The following is a 10,996-nucleotide window of genomic DNA, read 5'->3' on the forward strand; positions in this document are numbered from 1 at the left end:
GAGATCGCGGGGGAGGCGCCATCTTGCTGCACGTTTGCTGCTCTAGGCCCCGCTCTTGTTCTCCCTTTTTGGCAGCTCTCCACGTTAGGTAGCGATCCATCCGGGATCTCTGTGGCTTCGGGGAGGTTGTCGGCACCTGGGGTGGTAGGTACCAGGTGTCTATTTGCAGATTTGTCTGCTGCGTGACGAAGGGCTTAGCGGAGCTCCGCTTCTCTCACCCTTCCATGCAGGCGCCGGAACCGGAAGTTCGAAAAAATTATTTTAAAGAGAGGGTGAAAATTATCTCCTAGGAGAAAACTCAGGAGAAAAGGTTAATTGCATATGGGCCTAGGAATCTTGTGCAGTGAGCTTTAGGAGGAGAGAGGACAGTGATGACCCATCAGTGTTCTGATGCTTTTTACAACATAACCTGAGTGACCATTCTACATATGCTGTATTGTACAGTGGGAAAAAGCCATGTCTGTTTGCAACTTGTGCTGTCTGTCTGGCTGTCTAGAACCAGAAGCCCGTTAGTTAAAGGCCATACCTCATATGCCCATGTTGTTGCTTCCTTCCAGTAGACTTCCCAGTTATTTGTTTAAACAACGGAAGATGGAGGAACGAATAGGTAGAACAAAATAAATGATGGTGTGGATATATTTACAATGAAATCTCTAAGAAAACTGAGAAACCAGCATGTGGCACTCTTTTTAAACAACCATGCACATTTGACAAATCAGTTTTGGGATCAGTTAGTCTTTAACTTGCCTCTTAAACTTTACTGTGCATTCTAGTACACAAAGTCACATGCAGCCTATTCTAGTTACGGTCTGATGAGCCATTTATGTGACAGTATTAGTATGATAAACTATTTTGTGTTTTAGGCATAATGTCCCTTTCATGCATGTCTTAATTAGTATTCTTTTATCTTCTGGCCTCTGATGTGTGTCACTACACAGTGAACTCTATGTAGAACTACTATAACAAGATAATGATGGAGCTGTGAAGTTACCGTCTCACCCTCCACATAGCCGCATGAAAGAGGCTACTTAGCAGATGAAGACGATATCTTAGCAGGGGCTCTTCCCAATTATGTCCAGGCAGACATGCATAGACCTAATAAAAGGGAAGACAGAGGAGGGGAATGAAATGAGTTTACTGATCTCACCATAATATACTCATACTTCAGAAAACACACTAATCAGGTGGATATTTTGTGAGTGGTTTCGGGAGTGGGAAAACAATATAATGAAAGGACAGGCGATATAAAGTAGAGCTCTTGCCAAACTAATACAAATACATTTTTTTTCTAGAAATAATTTTATAGTGCATTGTACTCTGAGAAAAATGTGTCTTATAATGTGTGTAATGTGTGTGTGTATACATATAAAACATATATACATAGAAGACATACATTTCTTCCAGAATAGTATGCACTATACAATAAGTAGCACAAGTCTGACAGATTTGAAAGGATTTGGACTAGTCCACCTCCTAATGGGTTCTCAGGGTTTTCTTATTTTCAGAAGCACTTGCTGAAAGGCAGTTGCTTAGTCCATCTGCCAAAATAGTGTGCAAGCAAATAGGGAGGCTGGCGACTTCGTATCAATCCTTTTCAGGGAGTGTGTTTGTAAAGAATAAAGTACCGTAAATACAGAGACACCTCCATAAGGAGTTGGACCAGCGCAAAGATTTGATTCAATTTGGAATTTCTAAATGTGTTGGTTCTTTACACCAATAGGCATACACTGCACTGCCCACACAGAAACATGCCCAGTGGATGCTGCAGTGCTCCCAGCCTGTGGCCTGCACAGAACTATTATCTCAACCAGATAAAGACCTTTAGGAGAAATTAGAATGGAGATTATGAACTAGGCCTGACCTCACAAATGCTATGGCTGCCCAAGACAGGTAGATCATGGTAGAAAGGGATAAAATGATAAAAAGAGACTGATAATGCAGTGGTTTTTTTTGTAAATGGGAGATAATATATAAATGGATACTCACAAAATAGGTAACCAGAACGGTGACTTGTTGTAGTGCAGACAGGAGAATAAACTCAATCCCGCTTAGGTTAAAAGTAATTCTCTGTGGGACAAATATGTGATGCAACCCTCCACCAAGGGTGGACTATACAGTCAGAATTCTGGGTATCAAGACTTACCTCCAAAAAATAACTCAGAGGTACCTGATTGTGATACACCATCTTTGCAGACACTCCTTTTTATGTGCCTGATGAAACAGCATGTATTGCCAGGAAATGTGTTGCAAATTGTATGAGTAGGTTTATCTTGAATGAAAAAAGACTTTCAAATTGTGTAAACACTTTTTGGAGGTAAGTCCAAAGCTACCTCTTTTTATTCGGTTCTTAATAGTTTTCATGTCTTTTTGGTGCCTCTGGACACAGAATACTGAGATCATGACAGAGATTATACTAAACTTGATATGCAGAAGAACTGAATATAGAAGAACCGACAGTCCTCTCCAGTGCTTTACCAAGAAAACCTTATGGGCAATGGCAAAGCAAAATGTCACTGGAAAATAACCTCAGGTTTAAACGTGCCCTACACAGAAAAAGTATGAATAGTATGAGAACCAGCAACCAAAAGAAAGCCAATACTGTATGTTAAAAAATGTAGTAGTGATTCGGTTAATAAAATAAATCCCAAAAAGTTTTTTTTACATCACAACAGTAAATGTAGAAATACTCATTTATTGAAGAAATTTGTTAAACAAAAAATACGGGACTGGTGTTTACTGAAAACGTTTTAAAACGATGTGACATTTTTTCAAAAATGAAATGAAGGAAAGTATATTGGACAGTGTCAAATAACAATGTACTTTCCTTTGTTTCATTATTTTTTTGTAAAACGTATGTGATATTTTACAAGAATGAAAAGAAAGTATATTGGACACTGCGTCCATTATGCTTTCCTTTGTTTCATTAATGTACCAGAATGATGAAAAAAACTCTAATCATTGGGAAATAGAATTGGAAAGGTTTAGAGGGGTCTCAGTGTAGAAATTTCCTCTTCTCTTCCCCTGCTTTTGGCATTTCCTCTCCTACCCTTTTGTTGTGAGGGACACTTATGTGAAGGGACTATGTCAACATTCTGTTTCAATGCTACACTCCTCTACATAGAGATGGCCCGAACGGTTCACCGGCGAACGGTTCCAGGCGAACTTCCAGTGGTTCACGTTCGTCATGCAACGCAAACTTTTCTGGAAGTTCAGTTCGCCCCCATAGAGCGCCATTAGGGTCAACTTTGACCCTCTACATCACAGTCAGCAGGCACATTGTAGCCAATTAGGCTACACTCTCTCCTGGAGCCACTCCCCCCCTTATAAAAGGGCACCTGCCTATACCTATCTACCTATACTGGGACAACTACCTATGCCTATCTACCTATACTGGGACACCTACCTATGCCTACCTACCTATACTGGGGCTCCTACTTATGCCTAGCTAACTACTGGGGCACCTACCTATGCCTATCTACCTATACTGGGACACCTACCTATGCCTACCTACCTACACTAGGACTCCTACCTATGCCTAGCTAACTACTGGGGCACCTACTTATGCCTATCTACCTATACTGGGACACCTACCTATGCCTACCTACCTGTACTGGGGCACCTACCTATGCCTACCTACATACAAGAAGATAATAAGGTTGTTGCTTCATTGTGGAAAGACCAAATTTGATCAGCTGGACAGTCACTGTTGTTCTATCATTGAGCTACCACAGCCCGGCGACCATATGGGCTTGAAAACCGCCATGGCCTGCACTTTCGCCATGGTGCGCACCAGTCCAGCACGGCCGTCACTACGCAAACAGCTGTTTGCGGTGCGTTACACAGTGAGTTTGGTGTGTCAGTGTGAAGCAGTACTCTAATAATACTCCCTGATCGATTTATACACATGCAAGATGTTTTAAAGCGCTTTAGGCCTGCAATTTAGCATTCAATGTGATTTCTGCCCTTAAAACGCTGCTTTGCGTCAAATCCAGATTTTTCTCCGGGACTTTTGGCGTCTATCCCACTCCCCCTCCAGGTGTTAGACCACTTGAAACATCTTTTCCATCACTTTTCTGGCCAGCATAAGTGTTTCTAGTTTTCAAAGTTCGCATCCCCATTGAAGTCTATTGCAGTTCGCAAAAGTTTGCGCGAACCGAACCTTTCGCGGAAGTTTGCTAACCGAAAATCGGAGGTTTGGGCCATCTCTACCTCTACTGGTGAGCACAGTACTTTGTTGGGGAAGGGGAAGTTGTTGGTAGTGGGTTAAGTGGATATATAGCATTTGTGAAGTCATGGACATGACCATGTAAGACCTCAAAGTAGTGGTGTACTCAGGGCCGGGCCGAGGCATAGGCTAGAGAGGCTCCAGCCTCAGGGCGCAGTGTAGGAGGGGGCGCACAATTCATTCAGCTGTCATTCCTAATTGTGTATGAAGCAGAAAGAAATAAGAAAAGTGGATACATAGCAGTGACTGCAGGCCAGAGAACTAGATATTAAGGTGTTGGGGAGGTTGTGGGCCCTGTGGCCCTCTTAGTCTAATAGCAATCAGCGTGTGACAGCTGGGGTGGGAGGGATGGAGGGGCGCACTTTGGTGTCTCAGCCTTGGGTGCTGGAGGACCTCGTCCCTGCTCTGGGTGTACTGAAGTCCATGATATCTAGGAGCTAAACTCCAGTGAAAGTCTGATGAAAAAAACTGAAGAGGAAGGTCATTTTATTTTCCTGTAGTGTTACCAAAGATCTGTAGTGAAGAAATGTCTCTAAATATAATTCAGACAACAATAAAACCATACTATTTTTAATGGTTTGTGAAAGACCACTTTGTCTCTGTCCTGTAGAAGAGTGTCCACACTTAATTCTTGTGGTGTTACTAGGAACTAGAAGCGCACATAAATTTCACAGAGATTTAGCTCCTTCTGCAACTTAAAGGGAACCTAAACTGAGAGGGATATGGATGTTTTCTTTTAAACAACACCAGTTGCCGGGAAGTCCTGCTGATCTCTTTGCCGTATTAGTGGCTGAATCACACACCTGAAACAAGCTTGCGGCCGGGCCGAGGCAGAGGCTGGAGAGGCTTCAGCCTCAGGGCGCAGTGTAGGAGGGGGCGCACAATTCATTCAGTTGTCATTCCCAATTGTGTTTGAAGCAGAAATAAATAGGAAAAGGGGATACATGGCAGTGACTGCAAGTCAGATAACTAGAGATTAAGGTATTCGGGAGGTTGGGGGCCATGGGGCGCCTCTTAAGGTGCCCATACACTCGTCAGATTGGCAGCAGATAGATAAGAAATGCATCTGATGATCTATCTGATGCGTTTTTAGAACATTTTTTACCAGGATATAATTCCAATAGATTTCAGTTTGAAATCTATTGAAATTCGATCTGATGGCATTTTTTTGCCATCAGATTTCCATTAAGGCCAATGCAAACTGATAAGCAATCTCATCAGATCGACCTAAATTTTCCACCCTGCAAGTTCGATGGAAATCCATCGAAATCGATCGAAATCGGCCGTCGATCGGTCGATTGGCCAACCGATGTGCAATCGATCGATCGATCGGGATCGATCGGTCGGCCAGAAAATCGGCTGAGTGTATGGGCTGCTTTAGTCTAGTAGCAATCAGTGTGTGACGGCTGGGGGGGAGGGATGGAGGGGTGCACTTTGGTGCCTCAGCCTTGGGTGCTGAAGGACCTTGTCCCAGCTCTGCTTGCAGCTAATCCAGTCTGACTTCAGTCAGACCACCTGATCTACATGCTTGTTCAGGGGCTGTGGCTGAAAGTATTAGAGACACAGGATCATCAGGGGAGTCATGCAACTGGTATTATTTTAAAAGGAAATACATATCCTTGTCAGTTTAGGTTCCCTTTAAATGTAGCTCATTGAATGCAGCTGTACTAAGGCGTGATGAGTGAAGTGAGATATTTGACATACCAAATTACCTATCATTCTGTTCAGGGACGGGATTCCTGTAAATCTTTAGAACTGCACAAACAGTGGAAAGATACGAATATTCATTCCTGCAACTTTACAGCGTTTTGTGACATTGGTCCTCCCTTTGCCCCACTGCTCATACGTACTGCTGAGATATCTCTTCTCCAGCTCCCCATGCCTGTAAAAATGAAAGCCCAACTTCAGGAGATTTTTCTTCTTATTTTAGTTTGGAAAGGCATGATTCACCTTAGAAAGTTCATTGCTGTCCTTCCCCTGGCAAAGCAGGTCATTTTGGCGCACTCTTTCCCATGCTGCCCCTGACCTGGGCTGGTCATAGACATAATGTTATAATATGTCTATGGTCGCGCGATGCGGCTGCAGTGCGAGTCATCTTTCAATCATGCAGCTCACCCTGTGCCAAAGTGACCGGGTGGCGAGAATCCACGTACGCTTCCCCTGGAACCTCTATGGTGTTCCATGGCTTTATTATAATTCTTGGTAGTCCTGAGGACAAGAAATGAAGGACAGCAGTAAAACTTGGTTGTGAATTCTTACTCTTCCCCACACTGCAAAATATGTTTTATTTTCTACTGTTGGCGAGGTTTCCAAACTAATTTATTTAAAGGACCAGTATCACGAATGGGCTTTTTTACAAATAGATACCTGGTGTAATGTGGGTAGTAGTTACCAGCATTTATGTTTTCTTATTGTGCATTTTGAAACATAAAAACGTAATTTATGCATTCAATCCCCCCCTGTATTTGTGACGGCGATGTGGTATAGACTAAGTCAGTATAGGGGTGTACAAGCGGCAGTTGCAAAGTAGGAATACGGCTCTCACCCCTACCTCCATCGGCCGTTCCAAACGAGCGCTGATATAGCCGCTCGCAGACACAGCAGGAACGCCTGTCATATTGACAGATGACGTCACCGCTATTCACTCAAGAAGCCTGTGGAGGGAACCTTCAGAGTCCCATCTGCACAGACACTGCTGGGGGCACCTATTGAGTATAAGAGACTTGCGCACATGCACAGTCTATGCCACTTCCTGCGCTGGTGCTGTTACATTTGCGCAATATTTTCTTACAATCCCCTTCATCTTCCCTGCCTGCTCACAGTAATCAAACAGGAGGGCTGGGGGATTCTTCATTCCAAGGTTCCTCAGGGTTTCTGCCTACCAGTAATTCTTCTCTACTAACACCATTTGTTTCTCTCAAGGCTTTTTTGAATAATTCACTATTGTATCCCTTCTCCAGGAATTGATCATTCAACACTTCAATCTCCGTATCAAAATCCTCAGGCCTGAAACAGTTAAGTTTCAAACAAAAAAATTGTCCCTTCGGAATATTTAATGACAGCTGTCAATATTAATGAAACTGTTACAGTCACCTGGTTTAAAATAAGTTTTAGTGTGTAATTTGTTAGACTCTAAATTAACACTGGTCTCACTATATTCCGCCATAAATGTAAATATAGCTATTACAAATAATATTCCTCAGGAATCTGTCCAAGGACAATCTGCCACCTCGCCAAATAAGAAAGGCATTGTCGATGAACCTTCGCCAGAGCACGAGGCTCGTGCCGGAGCACACGGCACACTGGCCGAGGGTATGCTCCTCCCAGTGGGCCATGTACAAATTTGCAAAGGCCGGAGCAAACCTTGTGCTCATCGCTCTCCCAGTGCACTGAAGATAACATTTTTAATCAAAGAAAAAATAGTGTTTTAGTATGTACTCCATACTGTCCAATATAAACCTTATCTCTTTAACCTCCAAAGTTTTATCCTGCAACAGAAAGTATTCAGCAGCATTCAGTCCCTTTTCATGTTCAATGACTGTATATAAAGAACTCACATCAATGGTTCATGATATATCACCTGTTTAACAATTACCTTTTTCCAATTCTCTTAAAAAATGGCCAGTATCCTTCAGGTAGGCCGGAGTGTTAACCACTTGATTTTGAAGAAAATCATCAACATATTTAGATAGATTTGCACTTAAAGAACCAATGCCTGATATTAACGGGCGACCTGGAGGATTCATTATACTTTTATGAACTTTTGGAAGGTGATAATATACTGGCAACCTTGGTTTTTCATTCATCAAAAAATTATATTCTTTGCTGGTCAAAATCCCCAGTTATTTCCCTCTATCCAGCAAATCCTTCATTTTTTTCATATATGATAAGGTAGGATCCCCCTTTAATACTTTATAGGTATTCTCATCTTTCAACTGTCTTTCCGCCTCATTCATATATTGCTCAGTATCCTGCAATACTACACCCCCACCCTTATCCGCCGGGCGGATAATGATTGAGTCGTCCTCCCTTTAGGAGTTCATGGCCTTTCATTCTAGCCCTGTTAGATTATCTTTTGAATGTGAACTGATTTTCCTCAAATCTCTCATAACCATTACTTCAAATGTTGACATTGATTTGCTATATTCGTGAGTGGGAGAAAATTGGGATTTTAGGTTTGAGGTCAGTATGACAAAATTTGGAATTCTCATTCACTTTCCTTTTAGTTCCCCCCCCCCCCCCATACCATGGACCATGCAGGCTGGTATAGCCCAGGGTACAAAGCCCCAGTCGGCCGGGGCTCCGCATTCTGGCTATACCAGCCTGCATGGGAGACAAGGGGTTACAGAGGCTCGGGAGGGGGGACCACATGATTTTTTTTTTTTTTTTTAATTCCCACACTCTGAACATAAAAAAAAAAAAAAATGTAGAAATACATAAAATGTTTACATTTTTTTTATATTGTTTCCTACTATCTTTTTAACATATCCTGCTAGGATGTAAGGGGCCTTTGCTATTAACTGCTAAATTTGGCGGGGATTGTTTCCCTAAGAACTGTCATTTACGCATTTAAATGTAACTTTTTTTGCTTTGAAACTTTAAAATCGATTTTCTCAAAAAGTGGAAGGTATTTCTGAAAAAAAAATTGTTTTCCTCTTGTTCCCACTGTTGTTCTTAACACATCCAAAGTTTTGGGGGGGCCCAGTGGTTTCAAGTTATGCCCCTGACTAGCAGGTCGAATAACTGCAACCGGGCACTGTGCAGGAATAACAAGACAGACTGACCAGGAAGGCTCTATGGTATCCAAGGCCTGGAAGACTCTATGGTATGCAGAGCCTCCCCTCTACTTACAGTAGTTAAGCTTCAAACCTGCCCCCAAACTGTCAACTTTTTGCAGTGCCAATGGGATTACCTATAAGTTTATACAACTGCACCATGTTCAGGGGCAAACCCAAGATTTTCAAGGGGGAGATTCCTGAAAGGTCTCCCTCAGCCATTCACAATACAGTATAATAATATGGTAGGACATCATGCTGGGTACACATAATGCAATTTCCCATCCGACTGACAGGATATGTCGACAACGGGATCAATCAGGAGCAGTTTGCATACAGATAATAATGAGGACAGCCGACATTGGTAATGAAGGGGAAAGTGAAGCCATTCGCACAGCAGGGCACAGAGCTGCTCTATGCTCTGTACACACACTGCTGCTCCATGCTCTGTACACACGCTGCTGCTCCATGCTCTGTACACACGCTGCTGAGCCATGCTCTGTACACACGCTGCTGCTCCATGCTCTGTACACATGCTGCTGCACCATGCTCTGTACACAGGGGCGTAGCAATAGGGGGTGCAGAGGTAGCAACCACATCGGGGCCCCGAAGGGCCCTCCCTCAACTACAGTATTAGCTCTCTATTGGTCCTGTGCTCATAATAGTCACTTCTATAGATGCTTTGAATAGTGGTAAGCATTAACAAACTGCTCCCCATTCCCTTCTTGCACCTCTGACACTGTAGTCGCCATTGGCAGGTTTTGGTGCCCTGTATCAATTGTTATGTATAGAGTGCTTGGTGGGCCCCATTGTAAAACTTGCAATGGAGGGCCCACAGCTCCTTAGCTATGCCACTGTCTGTACACATGCCGCTGCTCCATGTTCTGTACACATGCTGCTGCTCCATGCTCTGTACACATGCTGCTGCTACATGCTCTGTACACATGCTGCTGCTACATGCTCTGTACACATGCTGCTACTCCATATTCTGTGTGCACGCTGCTGCTCCATGCTCTGTACATATGCTCCTGCTCCATGCTCTGCACACACACTGCTGCTCCATGCTCTGCACACACGCTGCTGTTCCATCCAACGTCTACTGTAGCAGGGAGAGAAAGGGGGTAGTGCTGTGAGCTGCAGGATACCTGCAGATATGCTGGTGTCTCAACTAGTGCCTGTCCCCAAACACTGCACCAGCCCTGGTCTGAGGAGGAATTCTGGGCAGCTGTAATCACCCCCTGTGTTTACCTATGATGTTTGACTTGTTAATTTGTAATAATATCTTTTTAACATAGTACTAGCATCAATAAAAAAGAGAATATTAAGGTATAAGTATTAATAGTTTCCTTATAAATGTTAATATCATCTGCATTATGAAAGCAGCATTCTAAATTAGGCATAAAAGGTCAATAATGACCTGATCTTTTCAAGTGACAGATTACTTCCCTAATCAAATATTGTTGGGGGTGTAGGAATCAATGTAGTAAATTGCACAACCCAATCTCAGTAAGATTTCAGTAGAAATCTGATAGAAATCGATTGAAAAGAAGCTGTCCTGCTAGCTTTTTACAGCATGTTGCTGTAAAGTTATTCATCCTTCGATCCTTGCAGTTCCGTTCCCAGCCCATCTAATGAAAATGTACTGCTTTCTCCTTTGCGTTTTTGTTCGATGAACTGTCTGAAATCATTTCGAAGTTTATTGCTTGGCAGTGAATTTAATAGATCGTTTGCAGATTTAATCCTGTCTGTCTATTACCCACCACCATTACCATGAGGATTACTCTAGTTTTGTAAAATAAAGGCCTGTGTAGAGCAGAGCACCTCACCAGTACTTAAACCTAAAGGAAAACCTTCCTTATTCTGGTGACCTGTATCATAGAAGGTTCCTTTCTACAGCTTTGTTCAAGCAGTGGACGCAGGTCTGGAATTACCATTAGGCACAGTAGATATGTGCCCATAAAGCGTATATTTAAAAACGGCGTTGCAAAAAAAAAAA

The sequence above is a fragment of the Hyperolius riggenbachi genome, chromosome 6 (genome assembly GCF_040937935.1).
Source record: "Hyperolius riggenbachi isolate aHypRig1 chromosome 6, aHypRig1.pri, whole genome shotgun sequence".
Lineage (NCBI taxonomy): Eukaryota > Metazoa > Chordata > Amphibia > Anura > Hyperoliidae > Hyperolius > Hyperolius riggenbachi.